Source organism: Theobroma umbraticum, unplaced genomic scaffold (genome assembly GCF_002168275.2).
Source record: "Theobroma umbraticum cultivar Fairchild unplaced genomic scaffold, ASM216827v3 scaffold_106.0, whole genome shotgun sequence".
In the NCBI taxonomy this organism is placed as follows: Eukaryota; Viridiplantae; Streptophyta; class Magnoliopsida; order Malvales; family Malvaceae; genus Theobroma; species Theobroma umbraticum.
In genome coordinates, this window is record NW_018397276.1 from 447649 (window position 1) to 471211 (window position 23563).

At 30.4% G+C, this 23563-nt stretch overlaps 1 long non-coding RNA gene across 1 annotated transcript in view; it reads left to right on the top strand.

The window, feature by feature from the left end:
* LOC110427596 (uncharacterized) overlaps positions 1-23563 on the top strand; it is a 43852-nt gene that overhangs the window by 614 nt on the left and 19675 nt on the right. The window lies entirely within an intron of this gene.

Genomic DNA, 23563 nt, shown 5'->3' on the forward strand with positions numbered 1-23563 from the left:
TATTCACCATGCGGATTAGGTATTTACCCTAGGCAAAAAGGTTTACATGGCAAGGTGATACAAAAGGAGGTTTTAGTGTATTACCATGATCGGTATTTTGAAAATGCTTTTTGAAACTCAATTTGACTTTTAAATAGTTTTATTAAATCGAGAGATTCGAGAGTAGGTCGGTTGTCACTCGGTTAAGTGTGACCCTTGTGCACAAGTGAGGTCTAGATAGAGAACTTTTGGATAGTCGATGGGCTGTTAGACATGGCTGGGGCCAAGGTCTGTGATTTTATGTGGCTAGGCCAGAAATGATTATATGCAGTTGCGATCGCTTGATTTTTCTCTGATGTCGGCCAACATCGTTGAGATAGCCATGGCTTGTGGGGATTTGGTGGAGCAGAGCTCCCAAATGTTATGATGTAGAAATGGATCCACGTGTTGTTATTTTGTACCTACTCGAGAATGATATTTCTTTTTGTTTTTACGTAAGTAGTTTTTACACGATGAAAAATAATAGTTTGCAACTGCTCCTTTTTACCTATGTGACAGCATTGATTTACTTCTAGGCATGGTGATAGTTAAACCCATTTTGAATAGTTAATTAGCACAAACTTACTTAACTGCATATAAGGCTCAAATTCCCATTTTGAATAAAGTGTTGGTGTATGTATATTCTTATGTTTTTAGACCTTCAATTCTTTCCCATATTTGAGCTTGTTTCCCATCTACGCCTTACTCACGGGGTCGATGATCACTGAGTCTGTGAGACTCACCCCACTTTACTTTCTTTTGCAAATAAATGATCAGCTTTAAGATTGTGTTCAACATATCGAGGGTGACTATGCCCTAGGTATGGCATCTCTAGATTTCCACTCCTGGTCACTCCGCTGCCTAGGTCATTGTGTATAAAATAATTTGGGGTGTAAAAATCGATAGTCTATAAAGATGTAAATGTTAAAGCGTAAGACTATGTGGAAATGTTTAAATACTATGACTGGTTGTACATGTAGTTATTAAACTTAGATGTTTGTATCAAATAGTTATGTTTTAATTAAATGTGAATAATTGATGTAAATAATTATTGGTGTTAATATGTGAGGTGATGTGGAGATCAAATTAAGGCTTGTTTGAGATTTGGTGAGTTCACTCACAAGTCTCGAACGTCGATAGTGATCGAGGGGAAGAAGTAGTTACACTCCCCACTCACATCTCATGCACAAATTGTCCCTTTTGCTCATTGGTCCAAAATCTATCTTAATTATCCTTCCATTTGCCACCTATTTCTTCCAATTACATTTTATGCACAACTTTCCTTTCATTTTTATTTGGTCAATTATCTCACCAATCAAGTCTCATGTAACCCATATTTCACTTTCCTCATTTCACCACTAAATGCACCAATGAAATGACATGCAAATAATCTTTAACTTTATCTTTACCTTTTTCTTCACATGGTGGGGGTCCCACATGTTCCCTACTAACTTCTCCTTTTTGGGCACACCATAGTTTGCATGTAATGGTAACTTTTACATGTATATCTTATATTCCTCATAATTTAACTTTCCTTGGTTAATAAATTCCTATTTAACTTTAAATATTAAAAATTACACTTAAGTCCTCAAAACTTTCTTTATTTACCATGTGACCCTCCAAACTTTCATACTTTATAATTCGGTCCTTCCAACATTTCTTAATCTCTAATGTCCTTCTAGTTTCTTTCCTTTACATGTGTCACCATAATATTTAAATATATACTTACATGCTCGTGCTCTATTTAATAAAGGCAAGCGAGTCCCTCTAATGTCATTTTTCTTCAAAATTCATTCTTGCTTCTTCTCTCCCACTTAGATTAGTCATGTACTTCCTCACGACTAACTTCAATCACAGATAAAGTACTAATATTTTAATATTATTTTATTAATTAAATATTATTTTAATTTAAATTTTTTAACTTGTCTCGTCGGGACCCAAAATGTCTCATTTTGTCTTGGTTCACTTCAGAATTGCCTTTTTATCTCGCTAATTCATCCTTAGTAAACTATTATTATTTAATTATCATGTCTTCACGTACGAAATATTTTTATTCTAAAATATTCCTTTCGCATATCACCGCTCTTTCGTACTTAAATTCATGTCCATAAACCCTCGGTCTCGCCGACAAGATCATATTGGCTCTTATACGAGGGTACGGGGTGTTACACTAGCCATGCGTATGAGTCAACTATGCTTGATCCTTGCACATTAAAAAGCCAAAAAAAAAATACAAGACATGCAATGTTCCAAGGTACAATTATCTCAAAATATAGACTTGTGTGAGAACAATTTAGAATTTCATTTTAACCATGTTTGGAACATCATTTTGGACATGTATGATCAAAGATTCTTCAAGAAAAATATTTGAACTCAAATTTTGGCTTTTATTGCTCATTGTTCACAAGTGCTAAAAAGTTGCAATGCTCATTTGAAAAATCATGTCTCTAATATGCCCAAGCATGTTCATTTTCATCATGATGTGTGAATATAACTTATAAAATGTACAAGCATTTTAAACAAAGCTTAAGCATAATAAGCATCAAATTTCACATTTTCAAGATTATGCCAACATATAGACAAAAATGCCCTTGAGTTCATTCAAGCATTCCTTTGCAACAAGAAGAAGTTATAACATCATTTTCAACATAAGCCACACTTCTTAAAGTTTGATATCATTGAAATCATTGTAGCCTCAAGCATTACAAAAAGTTTGTACTTTGCTTAAACTATCATCAATGTCAAATTATCATACTCATAATTATGCTTAAGAAAACTCTTTCAATCTTTTTGATAAATCATGAGAAAAATATCAGGCAAAATAGGATTTATACAATTCATGTATCAAATCAATTTTGCTCAACCATGCTATATCATTAAAAACAAAGAATTTATAAATCATTTTCAATCAAGGAGGACAAAAAGGTTTTGCAAGAAAAGCATTCGAGCAAGACTAAATCTCTATTTTCAAAATTTTGCACTTAAATCATATATACAAGATTTGAGTTGGACATGCTTTGTATAAAATCATGAGCTCCATGTAAGTCAATTTTGTTTCATTATGCTCTAACTGATTTATGAAATATGTAATGGGCATAATAAATCATGTTTAGGTAAGTCAAAGGTCATTTACAAATATCTCACAATCATATGCCAAAAATGCATTTATGACCATTCAAGCTTAGAAGGAATCAGGCACATCCAATAAGAACAAGTCAATAAGTATTTTCATCATGAAAAAAACTTGTCCACTGGATAAATCATTATAAACTTAAGGATGACAACATTTGTCTCATATAAGCTCATTTTGCTTTAAAATTACCAATTAAGGTAGTCAAAATTTTCAAGCTTATTATCAACCATCTTAAACTATTCAAGCAAGTTCTGGAATATAAATCAAGATTTTTCAAATGGTCAACTTATGTTAGGCACAAGGAAATCAACGACAATTTTTTTTAACTCAATTTTTCTCATTTTAGGCTACTTGAATAGGTGTGGGTGTGAGTCATCAGGTGTGCTCATATTTCTATAACATTATCCAACCTTTACATTTCAAAATTATTCTCAAAAATCAAATTTTCTCAATGAAGTAGTATGGAAACAATTTCACAAAACATGAGTAAAATTTATAGAAACAATTTTCCATAATCAAGCAATCTTGATAAAACAATTTTCTCAAAATAAGAATAATGATATATTCACGATCAAATATAAGTACATACTCAATCTTTAGATTCACAATTCCTTGCAACTTATAGCATGTATCATATCAAATCAAGTTGCATAGTCAAGATTTATCAATAAAGCTCAAAGAATTATGCACTTAATATTCAAGCAAGAATAGGCAACCAAAGTTTTCAATTAAGAAAAGCAAACAATTTTAGAAACCAAGCTAAATGAATGACTCTTTAAACAAATAAGCAATCAAAATTCTCATTTAAACAAATAGGCTTTTAGAATAAAGATCACCCATTTTCCTTTATGTGTGACTAGAGAGCATTCATTGTTCAAGAATTGATCCTCCTTGTGCTAGCACACCTACAAGAGACATTATTCATTTGATCTTTAGTATCCAAATTGCTTTGGATCCTTGAAAGTTAGTCTCATCACACAAAGTTCCTTTTGGAACCCACACTTATCTAAATTTATAAGGTAAACATTTTCTAAATGGACAAGTGTATGAACAATAACTGTAGAATGTGCAATGATTGTATTTGGTAATTTTGGAAGATGAGGAATTCATGAGAGCCTTTTGTTTCTCATTTAATAAATCTTCTAATTTTCTTTTCACATCAAAATTTCCTTTTTCCAAAATATCAATTTTCTTTTGGTAAGCTTCAAAATCCTTTTCCAAATTTTCATTTTCTTTTTCTAAGTCAGTTTTTTTTTCATCAATACTTCATTTTCAACATTGAGTATGGAAATTGTTTTCTTGTACTCCAAATTCATTTTCTCAAACTCAAATCTAAATCTTTCAAAGCATCATGCAATTCATCAAAAGCATATGAATTAAGTTCACAAGAAGAAGAAATTCCTTTTATCTCTTCAAGAGACTTGAGGCATAATTCAATTTAATTTAAGGATTCATCTTCACTTGATTTCTTCTCTGTATTTGCCATGTTGCTTGTTGAGCATTGATTCTCACAAGACTTGTCTTCCGATTCCTTTTCCATCTTTGTTTCTCCATATAACTCTTATAATTTTTGCCAAATTGCTTTGGTACCTTTACGCATGAATACTCTATTGTATCCTATATAATCAAGTGCACAAATGAGAGTATGCATGGGCTTAAAGTTGATTTGTACTCTTTTCATTTTAGCTTTAGTCCACTTATTTCTATTTTTGGGAGTTTTCTCACCATTTATCGAATTTGTAATCATAGGAATAAAAGGACCTTCAGCAATGACATCCCATATCTTATAGTCATAAGCCCTAACATAATTGACATTCTTGTACTCTAATAAGCATAGTTTGATCCATAAATTAGAGGTGGTCTATTTGTGGGTTGATCATCAGCAAGAAAAGATTTTTGTACAATCATTTGGATTTCCCCTAAGGATGTTAGGTCTTAAAAATGAAGATTAAGCTTTGATAACACTTGTTAGTCCCAAAAAGTTTGCTAGAAGGGGGAGAATAGCACTTTTGAAATGACAAGAAAATTCTTTCCAAGTAAATAGCTGATTAAAGGAATTTAAAAATGGAAGCTTAAAGCTTGTTAAATGAATGATTTGAGTGCTAAAAGTAAGAACACAATAAAAGAAAGTAGACAAAATAGAATGATTTATAGTGGTTTAGTCCCTTTGACCTGCATCCACTGCCTTGATCTCCCAATCAAGGATTTTCAAACCAACTGACTAAAATCAGTGGAATTCTCAAGCTTTCACCAAGCTTTTACGATGGCTTTTTAAAGGCTTAGTCACAACCTTTAACAATGGCTTTTCCTAAGATCATCCAAAACCCATAACTAACTTTTCAAACGCTAAGTTACAACCTATAATAACAATCGAGCTAACCCAAGCTTGATCTACCCCTTAAAGTGCCTCGCACACTTTAAGTAAATGAGAAATGAAGAAATGACAGAGTACAAATGATCACTTAGTTGATCTAAGATGTACAAAGTTAAGCTCAAACACTTTTTCAAAGGATGGGAGTGAAATTCAAGTGTAAAGAAAAGGTTTTTGGTCTTTTAAGCTCAAAATCACTTTGCATAATTTCTCTATTTTATTTTTAGATATTGGAGTGGCTTTAAATACTTGCAAAATCACTTCTGGCCATTGAAGACAAAAACTAGCCATTTTTGACCATTATTTTATCCTTTTGTGCTTAAATTTAAATTTTTGATAATGAGCTTTTAGCTTGTTACCCATAATTCTTAGTCGATTATATCTTTTCTATCTCGCAATTGGTTTCTATATGTTAACCAATTAACAGACGCTTTAATGGATTAACAACTTTCTGTTTCCAACACCTTCAAGTACTATTTTTGGCCAACTTCTATTCAATAAATTAATACTCCCTTTCACTGATTAAAGCTTCCCTCCATTCATCCTTAACTGATTAAAATAGGCTATAACCAATTAAGGAGTCTTTTAACTTTACATCTCTTGGTTTGGTGCCTTAGATGGTCATCAATATTTGGAATTTGAATTTTGGCATTTCTTGGCACTTTAACTTTGACCATTAACTAGTTAACTCCTTTCTTTTAATGGATTAAAAGGCTTCTAGTTTGCATCCGGTACTAGCTTAATTGATTAAACCTTGTGTTAACCAATTAAGCCTTTTTTTTCTATCCTTAGTGTAGTGCCCAAAATTACTTTAATTGATTAAGGATTTGTGTTAATCAGTTAAGACTAATCTGTCTTCATTAAAGCTCTCTCTTTTTTGCTTGTTTGACCAATTAACTCATCTTGCAACTAAACAAGCATCTTGACTTGCTTCAAATGCAAAATATATTAATGAATTTAAGCTTTCTCCTGCACACTTAAATAATATAATTAGACATTAATGAATAGGAATGTTTTGTTATCATCAAAAGCACATGAAGTCAACAATCTCTTTCTCTTATTGTTGATGATGACAAAACACTCCTAGATCAAGAGTGCAATGTCTATGTTCAATATGAATGTTTCAAATCTTTATGCATAATGAGTTGCTCCCCCTTAGTTAATGCACCTAGTTTTCTTTACATAATATTCAACAAAGCCATAACTAAGTATCATACACATAAATTAAACATGATGACCTATAAAACTTTATTTAACTTAGTCTTCCTTCTTTCCTTTATCTTTTTCATCATTAAACAAGATATTCAAAACTCCCCCTTAATGAGTGCAACTAGATTTTCCTTTAATCTTTAAATCAGACTTTAATGAGTGAGAATCATAAGTACTCATACACCTAAGTCATACAAGCTTATAGATATAGTTCAATAACTTCAAGAGTCAAGCTTGTGTCTATGTAGGAACAAATGTATTGGAGTTAAATCATTTCAAGATACTTGTTAAGGATCACTCAAATAATGTTCAAGCAAATTTGATCATTTTGTCATAATCAAAACTATAATAATGTTAAAGCTAACAAAAATGAACTTACCATATGTTAGGTTCAAATAAATGAAAGGGAATAGTACTCTATTTATTTTTTAATGTTAGCTTATTAGAAAAGAGTAATATTATTTCCCATAGCATTATTAAAATTTGTGAAGAAAATAATATCTCTCTTTGGAATTTTATTTTATTTTTGCATAGTAGATCATTGTAAAAGAAATATATCATTTCTCCTCTGCACAAGGAAAATAAATCATAGGAGAGTAATATTTTCTTAGGTTTTTTATTTTTCTATTTATTTTTGGAGGTAACGTTTACGAGCCCCTCCATAATGTATGTTATTTTCTAAGTACTAATAAAAATTTAAAAGGGAGCTGGCCTTGAGAGTTATTCTAGCTTTTGTTTAAAAAAAACCAAAACAGTATATTCCTATGTGAATTGAAATCAAAAGCTTGATTAAGTTTAAGCTCTAATCAGGCTACATACGTCATATAAGTATATTCCTATCCTATATGCAAAACAATTTATTCATCTAGTCAACTAAATATGATCATATGCTATTCTAATTTTAGTCTCCATTAAATTCTCTTTCTCAAGTTTCTTTAGGCTCCTAGATCGATTTAATTGGTGATCAAGCATTTAAAAGCATTAAGAACAAATTATAATAAATAATTCTATCCCATTCAAAATAATCTAGAAAGAGATTAAAATTTTAAGCTATATGTGAGTTCAATTGCAATCTTAGAAAAATAAATTTATCTAGACATAGTTTCAAAAGTAAATAAAAACATATGAAGTTTAGCCATCAAGAGTAACAAGAATCATAAATGCGAAGGAAGAAGAAAATAAATATTTTTGTAGCCCTAATCTTCAATCTTCAGCCTCAACTTCTAACTTCTTGAATCTCTCTCAAGATTCCTCCTCAATGTGTGTGTGTGGCTAACTTCTCCTTAAGCTAATTATTTGTCACCTAAATCAACTTTGACTATGATTTTATCCATCCTCGAGGTAGTAATGGGTAAAGTGATCTTTAAAAAAGCTATAGTTCTATCTCTTAGCTTTCCAAAGGTCCAAGAATAACATTATTTTGAGTTTTGGAGTTAGAGTTATGGTCAAAATATTGCTAACATCTATGTATAGGGTCCGAACTCCTTAAACACCTTTCTTCAGTCAATTAAGCCTTATCCTTCTAGAATCCTACAAAAATATAAAAATTAATAAATAATAACTAAACTAAGACAAAGAAATATAAAATTAATATAAAATAAAATAACTTAATAAAAATAAACTAATTAGAAAAATAACTAAATATAACTAAATCCTAACCTAAAGAACTTAGCTAACTTTTAAAAATAATTTGAGATTAGTGATTTAATCTAGGTCTAGCAAATTAATGAATTAGCTACTCATCATATCTTAATACTCAAAAGATTAAATCTTGAGTATTGGATCACCATTTTGATGAAATCTGAGACTAAGGGACAAAATTGACATAAAAGGTAAAACAACAAAGTCACCTTTTGTCATTGGATGACTATGAGGGTTCACAACATAAGGTTTGCAATTGGACAAACCAATATAAAATTTTATATTTTGGATACTTCTCGTGATTGCAGATAATACAAGAGTGCAACCATGAACATATGGTGGATTGATTCCATGGTTAATAAACTAGAATTATTATTAATGAGATTAAACAATAACTCTATGTTTATTGGAGTTTAAAATATTTACATCCACAGTGGTTCCCCACTTAGCTTCATAGACTTAAACTTATTTAAGATGGAATACTTGTTTAATTATTTATGAAAATTAATGTTCAAATTTGGTAACTAAGTGTTGTCTTCATTAAGACAAGAGTTGTTTTAATCATATTATTTTTTGTAAGTCAAAATTATCTTAATATATAAATATTTTTTATAGAAAAACATTTATTAGCATAATTATTGACTTAGAAATAAAAATAATAATGGAATATATCTAATTATAAATAAAAGAATTAAAATTGTTAATTCTTTATTTATAATTAATTATAATTATGACATAATTATATTACTCTGTGTGTTTAGGATTTCCTTATATTTTTAATTAAAGATGGATAATTATTTAAAAGAATAGTCCTAATTTGACATGAGCTAGCAGTTATAATTAAATAAATAAATGATTATTTAATTATAATTGTGGGTGGAAAATATTAACTTAATTTTAATTAGTTAATTAATTAAATCAAAAGGAGTTTTAAGATAGAAATATCCCTCTTGATTTTATGGGGTCGAAAATCACACTATAAATATGTGGATTTTGGCCAAAACCCTAACCACCCTCTTTTGAGATAGCCAAACTCCTCCATCTCTATCTTTATGTTTTTTCTTGCTCCAGCAATTTTCTACAAGCCTCACACAAAGAAAAATTGCCATAGAAGAAATAGAGAGAAAACTGTCTAGTTACCATTTTGAAAAGTATTCCACACCTAACCCACTCTAGGTTCGAGATTGAAAGATTCTTGAAGAATAAGTGGTAATTCAAACTGATCAAGAATTCCAACAATTAGTGTGGTGGGAATTTACTACAATTCACTAGGAGAGAATAATCAAATATGTTCCTATCATAAAGTAGGTAACATCTCTTACTTTTCATTCTTTTATATTGATGCGATTATTAATTGATTTGAAAGATCTACGATTGTAAATTTCTACTTGTGTAAATTGGATAAATTGCTTTCATAGCTAGAAACTTTTTTGAAATCCATAGGTTACACAATCACGAGCATACACTACAATCCAAATCCAACACATTATAAGCATGTATTGATACATGTTCATCAAAAAAGCCTTTCTAGGCTAAATGTATCAATACATCATGAACATGTATGTATACATTTGCGACATAATATAGTTTCTTAGGTAGGTTGCCTATAAAAACCTACCTAGCTTATTTATATTAAATGCTATTTAAGTAAATGTCCTCATTTTTGCTTCTTTCCTTTTTACTCTCCATTTACTTATGATATTTAATGTAAGTAAGTAAACACACCCCATTTCAATTCAATAAAAATGTCAAAAAATCAAAATTCAAAAGAATCAAAATCTAAATTTTGGTTTCAAGAACAAAATAAAAAAAGTTTGATTGAAATTAAATTTGCAGCTCCCATTTACCATAGCAAACGTACTTCAAAATTTATGAAAAAATCATTTTTGGTCATCTAAATATTGAGGGAATCATTACTACCATTTTTTATTTCTGAAATATTGTTATATAAAAATTAACATATTTTGACCCCTTACAGACTTAGAAAAACTTTGACTTTAGCGGTGATAGCCAACCAAGGTGACAATGAATTCTTTTTGAAGGTTAAACTAAGTTTAATGTTCACAACATGAAATCTACATGCTCACCTAAGGATTTCCTAACCATGCTCTTGCTTAATGTAGTATTTCACATTTCTTATCTTTCCTTTCCTTTAACAATATTCTTCAATCTCTTAATTTCTTCTTTTAAACATTCATAATTCCTTTACAGTGTCTCAACATCAATTTTCAATTGAATGTTGTCTTCCATTAATGATTCATTTTTTATCTTAAGCTTAGAAATTTCTTCTTTTTGGTTAAAGCTAAGATCTTGAAGTGTGAGGGTTAAGTCTTCAAACATATTTTCCAATGCACCATCTGTAAGGACATATGGTTCAGAAGAAGAAGAACTTCCCTCGTAGTTTGGTCTTGAAGTCTAAATTTTGATATTTTCTTCATCATCACTTGATGAGCTTTCATCCAAGAGATCATCCTCTTTTGGTTCTTTTTTAAGTGGTCACCTATATAGCTTGTCCCATATCTGTTAGCTTTAAAATTATTATAGTTTTGATTATGACAAAATGTTCAAATTTTCTTGAACATTATTTGAGTGCTCCTTGACTAGTTCTTCAAATGATTTAACTCCCATACATTTGTTCTTACATAATTATAAGCCTGACTTTTGAAGTTACTGAACTATATCTATAAGCTTGTAGAACTTAGGTGTATGAGTGCTTATGATCCTCATTTTAAAGTCTAATTTAAAGATTAAAGGAAAATCTAGATGCACTCATTAAGGGGGAGTTTTGAATATCTTTTTTAATGATGACAAAAAAGGAGAGAAGAAAAACTAAATTAAATAGAGTTTGATAAGTCTTCATGTTTAATTTATGTGTGTGATGCTTAGTGATGGTTTTGTTGAATGTTATGTGCTAGTTATTATGGATATGCAACATATCTTGCTTAGCTACTGTGGATACTGTATATCTTGTTTTTGTTCTATGGATGCCATTAATATTTTATTGCAAATCTTTAAAGAAAACTATATGCACTATCGAAGGTAGAGCAATTCATTATGCATAAAGATGTGTAGCATTTATATTGAACATAGACATTACACTCTTGATCTAGGAGTATTTTGTCATCATCAAAAAAAAGAGAGAAAAAATGTTGACTCCATACGTTTTTGATGATAACAAAACATTCCCATTCATTGGTGTCTAACTATATTATGTAAGTGTGCTTGAGAAAGCTTGAATTCATTAATATATTTGGTATTTGAGAGCAAGTCAAGATGCTTGTTCAGTTGCCAGATGGGTTACTTTGTTAAACAAGCAAAACAAAAAGAGCTTTAATGAAGTCAGATTAGTCTTAACCAATTAACACAAATCTTTAATCAATTAAAGCAAGTCTGGGCACCACACTAAGGATAGATAGAAAAGTCTTGACTAGTTAACACAAAATCTAATCTGTTAAGCGAGTGCTGAATACAAATAGAAGCTTGTTAGTCAGTTAACCGAGGGAGTTATTCAGTAAAATCCAAAAAGGAAGTTAAAAAATGAAGGTAGTCAAATTTGTGAAGAACAATTTAAGAAGTCTTGGATGACTAACATATCTCATGGCTATTTAAAGGAAATGGAAGATCAGTGTTTCCAAGTTATTAGAAGAATTAATCAAACAAAGTAAAGTTGGTCAAGTTGGTTGCTTTAGAAACAATAAGCTCTTAATCAGTTAAAGTCTTTCTTAACCAATCAACAGCGAAAAGTAGACTTTGAGATAGAGGAGACTTAATTAGTTAAAAAGTATGGTTAACCAGCTAAAAGCTCACTATCAGAAAATTTGAATTTAAGCACAAAAGGACAAAAAAAAGGCCAAAAATGGCTAGTTTCTGTCTCTAATGGCCAAAAGTGATTTTTCAAGTATTTAAAGCCTTTTCAATAGTCAAAAATCAAATAGAGAAGCCATCCAAAGTGATTTTGAGCTTAGACCAACAAAAACCTTCTCTTTACACTTGTATTTCACTCTTATCCATTGAAAAAATATTTAATCTCAACTTTGTACATCTTAGATCAGCTAAGTGATCAATTGTTCTTCATCTTTTCTCTATTTCTTGTTTAAATAAAGTGTGAGAAACACTCTAATGGGTAAATCTAGCTTGGGTCAGCTTGGTTGTTGTTATAGATTATAACTTAGCTTTAGAAAAGTTAGTCTTAGGTTTTGGTTGATCCTGTGAAAAACCATTGTCAAAGGTTATGGCTGAGCTTGTGAAAAACTATTGTAAAAGCTTGGTGGAAGCTTGGGAATTCCATCGATTTTAGTGACTTAGTTGAAAATCCTTGATTGGGAGATCAAGGTGTGGATGTAGGTCAAGGGGACCGAACCACTACAAATCATTGTAACAATATCTACTTGGCATTTCCATTATTTTGAACTTGATTGAATTGCCTATTTCTAAGAGCAGTAAAGATAATATGCATGGCTTTGGCATTGAGTTCAATCAAATAAAGATCATTTGAGTTCAAATTTGCCATGTCTTTCTCTATTTTGTATGGACCATCTTTAATTTGCTTCCATGCTTGATAATCATTTGCAATAATAAAGTGTTTCACTCTACATTTCCAAACATGAAAGTCTTCACCATTGAAATATGAAGGCTTAAGATGTGGTGATCCTTCTTGGGTCTTCCAATCATTAAGTGTCGTGAGACAAAAGTTTACAACTTCATCATCCTTCACATCAAAGGAGTCATCGTTATTGGTCCAAGTTGCTACCTTCACTTTTTCTTGAACCTTCTTGAAGTGTTCCTCATGTTGCTGTTTGGGACATTCATATTTTATGTGACCAAGCCTTTTGCAATCAAAACATATTAAGTGATCTCTTGTATGTTCTTCCTTAAGTGCATCCCTCCTTGTAGGTTTTCGATTTCTAATGTTTTTCTTCATGAATTTATTAAATTTTTTAGCTAGCATAGCTATGTCTTTCTCATTTTAACTCTCACTCTTAGTGTTTCATTCTTTTTCCTCAACTATAGATTTATGGGCTATTCCTTATTGTTTGACCTTTTTTTTCTTAGGTTTTTCTCTCTCATTCTCAGTTTAAGTGACATTTCGAAAGTGAAAAGGGAACTTATAACCTTCTTTAACTTAAAATCATTTACATTCCAAGCTTTTTCTATAGCTGTTACTTTAGGTCTCCATGTTTTTGGTAAGCTATGAAGGATCTTCTTTACAAGTTATGTATTAGGGAAATCCATTCCTAAGGCTTTTAAACCTCCTACAATATTAGTAAATCTTTCAAACATGTCATTAATTGACTCGACCTCTTTCATCTTAAAAAGCACTAATCATTTGTAAGCAATTCAATTTTGGATTCCTTGACTTAGTTGGTGCCTTTATAAGTGGTTCACAAGTTGCCCTAAGTTTGTTCTGCCTTTTCACATATAGACACTTTCACTAACTCTTAAGGCATATTGAAGAGTACTATAAGCCTTGTAATTTATTTGAATTAATTTCTTACCTTTAACTCCCCATTCTTTCCTAGATGTAACAACTACTTTGCCATCTACTTCCTTAGTTGGAACATGTGGACTATCTAAAATGAAATTCCAAATATCTAGATCCATTGATTGAATAAACATTTTCATATGTTTCTTCCAATAAAGGCAGCTTGTACCTATAAAAAGGGGTGGCCTTTGGATTGATTGCCCTTCACCAAGTATGGTTGTCTTTACCTCCATTTTCGTTGGTTTAAGCTTTTACAATAAATATCTCAAACATGATTAGACCTACAAAATTTGAGGCCAAGCTCTTACACCAATTGTTAGTGTAGAAGTCTCAAAAGGGAATATACCAAGATAGGGTGAATTAGTATATTAAAAATTTCTTTGAAAATCTAAGTATGAAAATCAAAACTTTTTCACCTAAAAACATTTTCTAGTAACAAAAGCAAGTTTTCAACAATAAATTGTTAAACATAAAAAAATACTAAAGTAAAATATTGTTTTAAATTGAAAACTAGATATGAATAATAAAGATAAAATATTTTGATGAATGTAAATCAATAAATCAATGTAAAAACTATTTTCTTAAGGCAAATGCAATAATGAATAACAATGCAAAAAATTGAAAGGAAAGACAAGGAATTTATTGTCATTTGAATTTATCAATGCCTACAACCATTTCCTTGGTAACCAAGGAATTTCAATCCACTATCAAGGATTCTTAAATTTTAATGGGCCAAAGCAATAACCTTCACAAAATCGTCAAATGGATTCTTTCTTTTTAATGAGATCAAGCAATAACCTTTACAATAGTTTTTAATGAGAACAAGCGATAACCTTTACAAAATCCAGAAAAAGATTCTTTTTTTTAATGGGATCAAGCGATAATCTACAAACAATGGTTTTAAAAGGCTCAACTACAAACCCTTACAAATAGCTTTTCATGGTTAAACTAGAACCTCTACAATGGAGTACAAATTTCAGCAAGAAATGCTTCTACAAAGGTTAAGTTCTAGGACTTTAAGCTTGTGTGTAGTGAGAGAAGAAATTTTACTGAAGGTTAAGGGTCGACTACAACACTCTTAAGGTTGATTATATTCTACAAATTTCTCAAATTAAGGCTCCATAGTTGAGTATAACCTTCCTCTATTCGATCCTTATCCCAATAGCATGTTTTTTGTCAAATCTGAACCGTTATAGTTGACTGTACGTCATTTATAGTCTACTATGTCTGTCTAAAGTCAACTTCTTCATGCTTTTCACTTGTCACGGTCAAATATACTTGGGCTAGGGTCGACTATTTCTATTCAAAACTTGATTTTCTTGAGCTTTTTAGAATAGGGTCAACTATGGATTTATATTCTTCAAGTTTTACACTTTTCTACCTTTGGATCTACTTGAGCTTCTCTAGGATCGACTCTTGACTTTTGTCTTAGGTTTCCTTAGGTTTTTAGCCTTTCTTTTAAGCGATTTCTTCCTTTCCTTGCTCATACATGCAAATGATATTTCAAGGAATGTTTACTCTTGTTTTCTTAGTTGAATATACATTATTTGAAAGCTTATAAAATGTTTTCTAATGATGCATGGCTTTTCACATTAATATGTAACCTTAGGGGATTAAAAATGTATTTGAGACAATTGCAAATGCTTGATATTAAGTTTAAGAAAATCTATGCTTTTTGTCAAATCAAAACATGATGTAACTCAAGGCTAACAAAATGAAATCATGGTACCTTTCTAATCAGAAAATAAATACTTACTTAAAATAAACTCTTCATCTTATTATCAAAATGTATTTTCATTGCAATAAATGAATGGAAATAAATGTGAGAATATATTTTCTTTCAAAGGCACCAGATTCTCAAATTCCTAATAGAAATATCCAAAAGGGGGTGAATTGGATTTCCAAAAATTCTTTTCAACAAATTGAACTTTTGTGTTTGATGACAAGTTTTCAAATCTATTTTCAATTCAAAACAAACCAAAGGAAAACAAGTAGCCAAGTTGAAAACAAATTTTCAACTCTCTAAAGTAAAACGTGTACAAATACATCAAAGTAAATCATAAGTGATGCGAAGAGTAAGTTAAAGAACATGTTTGAAAACAAATATTCAAATCTCTTCACAATGAAGTAAAATGCAAAAGTATAAAAGTGAAGAGTGAATGAGTTGTGAGTTTCAAAAACTTCATCAAAAGAAGAAGCATAAATTTGTCAAGGTGTCTTAAAAACGATTTGAAGAATGAGTCAAAAAACTAGTTTAAAAACAAATAATTGAACCTTTGCACAACAAAGTAAAAAGCAAAAGTAAGAAGTAATGAAGAGTAAAGAAAAAATGCACAAGTTGAAGAGTAAGGAGAAGAGAGAAAAAACACAAATTTTTTACAGAGGTTTGGCCTCTCCATAAGTGCATACATCCTTTCCCTTGGCTCACCAAGGAGTTTGCAATCCAATATAAAAATTGCCCTTTTAAAGGATCAAGCGTAACTTTTAGAAACTATTCTTTGCATGCATCAAGCATAACCCTTGCCTTTTCAAGAGGATCAAGCATATCCTCACACACTGCCTTTTAAAAGGCTAAGGAGTAACCTCTCTACTTTACAAGCTTTAAGCATAACCTATATAACGTTTCCTTTTGGAGGATCAAGAACCTTTTCTCTCTTAAAGCAAATGTGCATCTAGAAGGTTGATTTTGCTATGTAAGTACATGAAAAAAGAGTTTAAAAGAGCTAAATAATGATTATAGAAGATAGGAGTGAAAACACAAGAGACTTAAAGCTCAAGCATAGCTCACAAGCTATTTCAAAAAATCTGAATGGCTTGCTCTAGCTTGGTTTTTCTTTGTTATTCCTTTTATTATTCATCTCATTTTATTCTTGATCAAATGATCTTTTTGACAAAGCTTCTATTGCCCAACATGCGTCGGAGAAGTCACTTTTACACATGGAAAATGTTTATAGCCGTTAGGGATGATTTGATAGGAGACTTAATTGTTTTTCTTGTCTTTTTCATTTTTAACGGCTAGTTTTTGGAGCTAACAAATCGAGCAATGTATATCTGACAGTCAATTCTTTATGTGTTTAGAACTTTCTATTTTAAAGGAATTTAGCATTGCATTTTTAAGAAGTCGATTCTTCTAGCCACTAGACCACTTTGTTTTGTAAGAATTAAGCATTCCTTTTCTGAGATTATTCATGCCCACTGAATGCTACTTTGAAATTTCAAATTTTGGTTTTTCAGCTCAAAAAAATTTTTTTTCAACCTTTTCAACATGCTTACATCTCTATTTATTTTCCAAGCTTTTATTCTTCTCAAAGTTTCTCATTTTGTCTTCCAACTTCAAAGGAATCGATCACTTGATTCTTGAGAGTTGAATTCTTGTCATCCAGTGTTTCTTTTTTATGCTTATGCTTTCATAGGGATCCACTTTTTGCTTCTTGAGTGCTTAATTCTTCAAATGTGGTAGTTTTTCTGTCTTTAAGAATTGATGTTTCCTTTCCTAATAGTTGATTCCTTTTGCTTGAACTTTAGATTCAAAGTATATAAAAGATTTTTGCTTTCAAAAAACAACTTCAAACACAAGTTCAAATTCTAATCAACGAAACACTAATGCATATCAAAAGCACTCAAGGATCACTGAAACCTCGAGGATCACTTAAACAAGAAATAGGTTGAAAACCAGAAGGTCAAATATTCCTTATTGAAAAATGCAAATTTTAGCAATATCTCTCACCTTTTTTGTTATATCAAAAAGGAAAATAAAAACAAAGTGAGCATAATTTGCAAAATATAATAAGCACAATAAGGACTATGCTAATTATTAGAAAAAGATATTCAATAATCACATCAATCATTATCCCACCAATATTCAAAAATAATATCAATTGATAAATATAAAGTTCCCTTTTGGTAAAAGCAAATAAGCATAAGGTCAATTTTGAGGGATAAACTCATTTGAAAGCTCATTTTATCAATTGGTAAAGTACTAGTAAAAAGTCCCCCTATCTTTATGCATTCCAAGCATATCAACTTTAAAGCTTCAAAACATTTAAGAAATATATGATCAACTCCGAAGCTCAAGTGATAAGCTTGATGCAAATTTAAAGCTAGACTCCAATAGAGAATACCTAAAACTTGATACCAATGGTTAGAATAAACTTGATATCAATTGTGCATTTCAACACTCAAGCATAAGTGAGCAGCATTAAAGCATATTTGGTGTTAGAAAGATATTACCGATAATGAATAACACTAATTTGTTGAATTAACACCACAACTTATTGTTGAAGATACCAAGTGCTAATTATACCAAGCTTGATAAACTCCCCTTAATGAATCATAAGCTCAACACAAATTGTTAGAAGGGAATTGCAAAGAGTTCATAACCATGTCCAAGACACCATTAGTCCCCAAGTATCATTCCTAATCATTTTCAAGCATCATTAAGTATTCTTAATTTTTATCAAGCATAACATTAAGCATCATCAAGAATTGTCAACCAAGCAATATTAATCAATTATTTTGAAAGAATTCTCCAATTCATATAAGAATGGCAACTTAAGGAGAATTTCCACAATAACAACATATTATCAAATATCAAGAGAATATTATCATTAAACACTTTTAGCAAGCATTCTTCCAAATTAGTATTAAACAGGCATTTCAAGAAATATTCTCCAAATTATGTATGAAACTATCAATTCAAGAAGAATATTCTCATCATGAAAAATATCATTATCAATGAATTATTACCAACGCATTTAACACATGTTGCAATCATGTAAGAGAATATCATGATCAAGCAAGTACAAGCATGATTATAAAAATTATATATTTGGCTATCTTCACTAATCATGATTCCAATTTGTTCCATGCAATGCAAGTATGATTTTACTCTTCTTAGTATATATAGACATATACCAAATAAATATGCAATCATTGAAGTTCAAGGTATATGCTATTCCTTAATAATTCCTGATTCAAGAGTAATATCAATCAACAATAAAGCACCCAACTCATGAATGCATTCTAGGTGAACATCTGATTATCAATGAATACCAATTTTCAAGATTCCACAAATAATCATTCAATTGGTAACTTATAAGCTCAATTTGCATGCACACAAAGTCAACTATGCCATAACAATATATGTCTTGATCAAACACAACTTGAGTTATGAAGTTAAGCACTAGAAGTAATCCTATTCATCATGATCAAATTCATATGCATAATCAAAAAGTCAATCTTGAAACAATCATTTAAGCACAAAAATAAGACATATTTGAAGAGTTGTTTGTAGACTAAGTATTTTAAGATTTCAATTTTCATAAATAGATTTTTCAGAGAAAGCATATGAACATTCCATTTTTAAGAAATAATATTCTTTATGTAAGCATATGAGAAATGTTAGATTTAGGCACTTCTGAATTATTTCTCATTTTTCCAATCAAGCACAAAGGGAATATGTATTTTCATCAAAAACAATATTCTTCAACCAAGCTATATCATCATAGTCAAGAATAAATGAATTTCAATCAAATGAAATTCAAAAGAATTTGCAAGAAAATCATTTGAAAAAGATTTAATGTCTTTTTTCAAAATTTTGAACTTGAAACATGCAAGATTTTAATTTGACACACTTTATGCAAAATCATAGATTCATTGACCATTCAAGCTTGCAAGAAAACATGCACATCCAAAGAGAATAACTTAAAAATATTTTGATCATGCAACAAATTTGTTCATATATCATTATAAGCTCAAGGATGGCAAGTATTTCTCACATAAGATTATTCTACTTTAAGAATACTAATTCAAGTAGTCAAGACATATCAGGCTCATAATTAACCGATTTGAACTATTTAAGCAAGTTATTAATTTCAAATCAAGATTATTCAAATGGTCAATTTATCATAGACACAAGGAAAGAAAAGAATCAAATATGAGAGCTCAATTTTCCTTGTTTAGACTACTAGAATAGATGTGAATGCAAACCATCAATTATGCTCATGTTGCTATCTAAGGGAAATTTTATTGAAATAATTTTCACAAACAAGCAAGATCAATTCAATCATAAGACAAAAGAGCAAGCAATCAAAGTTCATAGTTTTAGAAATAAAATATTTTTGGTAAGAAATCACCCATTGATCTTTGTGTGTCAAGAGAGCTTTCAATCTTCAAGAGTTGAAAGAATCTTGGAGCTGTTGGAGGTGATTAGAGTAAGAAACTAGCCGTTTTCCTTTTGAATTTTGTGTCTAACGATCAATTATAGTCAACTACGGAAGTTCTTTAGTCAATCCTCTTCTCGAAGCTTGTATTTTTAACTTTGGCTTGGTGTAGTCAACTATCACTCACTAAGGGTTGGCTATGGCTTCATAAAAGCTTGGATTTCATGTGCTTACTTTCTTAGCGTCGATTATAGTAATTAAAGGGTCAACTATGGCTGTTTCTTTTCAAAAACTATGATAATGTAGCATATTCTAATGCAATTTTGACCTTGATATGATTGAAGTAGTAAACATTCAAGTTGTAGCTCTATCTCTTCGTTATCTAACGGTTTATGAATCACGTCAATTAGACATTTATAGTGAGAGGTCCATACTTGCATGATTTATTGCCATGGAATCAACTTGCCTTGCTTTAAGATCAATTGAAGCTTTGCTTTTTCTAGATCCCTTGACATTTTGGCACTTAACTTCAGCTACTTCTTCCTTGGTTATTCTTTGTGGTGAAGTGTTGAGTTGAGAATGAACTTTTTTGCTTGAGATAACCTTTGTGTTCTTTGAATGCTTTGAGATGTACTTCACAATTTTAGAACCTATCTTGCAACTTCAACATCTCAAAGGTAAATGTTATGGGGATCATAAATAGAAGTCTTTCAAGCAAATTTAGCATGCGTACAATTAAGTCATTCAATAGACATTTATAGTGAGAAGTCCATACTTGCATGATTTATTGCCATGGAATCAACTTGCCTTGCTTTAAGATCAAATTGAAGCTTTGCTTTTCAAGATCCCTTGACATTTTGGCCACTTAACTTCAGCTACTTCTTCCTTGGTTATTCTTGTGGTGAAGTGTTGAGTTGAGAATGAACTTTTTTGCTTGAGATAACCTTTGTTCTTTTGAATGCTTTGAGATGTACTTCACAATTTTAGAACCTATCTTGCAACTTCAACATCTCAAAGGTAAATGTTAATGGGGATCATAAATAGAAGTCTTTCAAGCAAATTTAGCATGCGTACAATTAAGTCATTCAAGCTTGCAGACATTTATTAAGCAAGTGAAAATTCAATGACTTAAAAAATAAACACAACTAAGATAAACAAGCTTGTTATCATGTAAGAACAAGTGTGGGAGAATTAAATCATTTTATGGACTTGTCAAAAGTCACTCAACTAATATTCAAGCAAATTAGGATAATTTTGTCATAATCAAAACTATAATCATTTTAAAGTTAACAATCTCCCATTTTTCGATATGACAAAACCATGAGCATAATTTGCACTTGAAATGATTGTATAATTAAATTCTCCCCTCACATATGCATCAAATTTTCTCATAAACCTTTTCCCTTTTTAAGGTTAAGTATTGAGATTGTAAAAGAAAGTATGTCATACACATGCACACACATATAAATAAAGTGTGTGAAGTCAAAGTATGAGCATAATATTTACGAAGTTCAAGGAAAGTAAGCATAAAGATGTTCAATGAGCACATAGATCATAATATAAGCAATATTTAGCTCCAATGCAAGTGTTAAGCTTAATAGACCAATTGATAGATATAAGTAAAATCTCACCCTTTCTAAAAGCAAGTAAACATAAAATCAATTACCAAGGATAGAATCATTTTATAACTCATTGTATCAATTGGAAAGACCCTGGTAAACGCTCCCCCTATTTAAAGGACATAAAGCATATCAAGCAAATCAATTTTACAAAGCTCAAACTCATTCAAAAAGGATATGGTCAATTTAAAGCTCAAGTGAGAAGAAACCATTTTAAAGTTTGAAGTTAATTTCAAAGCTTAATACTAATTGAGAAAGCTTATAGCTCGATACTGATTATGCATTTCCACAGTCAAGTTTAAGTGAGAAACAATATAAAGCACAATATCAATTTGGTGTTTAGAAAGATGTTACTGATAATGAAGAACACCAAATGTTGAATTCCCAACAAACATTATTGTTAAATAATACCATCCCTTTTAAGAATTCATAAGTTCAACATAAGTTAGATATTCTTAAAGGATCAAATATTAGGAGAGAAATCATGAGCCTAGAATAAATGAGCATTCAAATAGATATGCAATATATTTCCCTAATGCTCAAGTATTCATGGAACTAAAAGTGCAAGGTAGTTCCTACATATCAAAAGTCATCAAGCATCATTTCTAGTCGCTCTCAAGCATCAGTAAGCATTCTTCAATCTTTATCATGCATAATCGTTTATCATCACCAAGTATTAGCAATCAAGCAATATTAATCATTTGATAAGAATTTTCCAATTTATATAAGAATGACAATTCAAGGAGCATTTTCACAATGAGAGCATATCATTAACTATAATCAGAATATTATCATTAACCACTTCTAATCATCAACTATTCAAGCATTCTACTAGAATATTAATGAAGCATTACTGAAGCATTTAGCCCATGTTGCAATCATATAAAGGAATATTATGATCAAGAAAGCAGAAGCATGATCGCAAGAAATATTTGGCTGTCTTCACTAATCATGATTCCAATTTCATCCACAAAATGCTAGCATGAATTCATTCTTTCAAGAATATTTAGACATATATCAAATATGCAAGCATTTGAAGTTCAAGATATATGTTATTTCTCAATAACCTTCATAATTCATGAGTCATACAAAATGTTATGGAATGATGAAAATCTAGCATTTAACTCATGAATATTTTTAACGTAAGCATCCACGCATCAATGAATACCAATTGTCAAGATTCAACAAATGAGCATTCAATTGGTAACCAATAAGCTTAAGTAGAATGCACACAAAGTCTTTAGATCATGCAAACATTTAAGCTCATGGAAGACATAGTTAACATTTAAATGCATGGTCAAAAATATTTCAACTTTGTCATCACAATATATGTCATCATCAAACTTGACAATCAAATTCATATTTAAATGCGTAGGTCAAGTCAAGTTTTAGACTTTAAACATTAAGGTCAAGAAAAAATTAAATGTCAATAAGCATGTAACTTGACCAAAAAGATAGATGAACAAAAAAAATGATTTTCATGAAATTCAATATGTTCATCATAACCAATTCCATATGTATAATCAAGAAATCAATTTTGAAACAATCAATTAAACATAATCACAAAGCATATTTCAAGAATTGATTCTAGACTAGGCATTTGAATATTCCAACTCTCAAGAAATAATAATTCAATGTAGGCACCTGAGAAACAATAAATTCAAGCATAATAAGCATCAAACTTCAACATTCTCAGCATTTTCAGCATATGGACAAAAATGCCTTTGTAGTCATTCAAGCATTCATTTGTTGCAAGAACATGTCATGATAATATTTTCAACAAAAGGCACATTTGTTCAAGTTTATATCATTAAAATCATTGTTGCCTCAAGAGTGTAAAGCATTAGAATAAAATTTGTTCATTTGCTTGAAAAATGTCATCGGTGACCAATTATATGCTCAAGATCATGCTTAAGAAAATACTTTCAA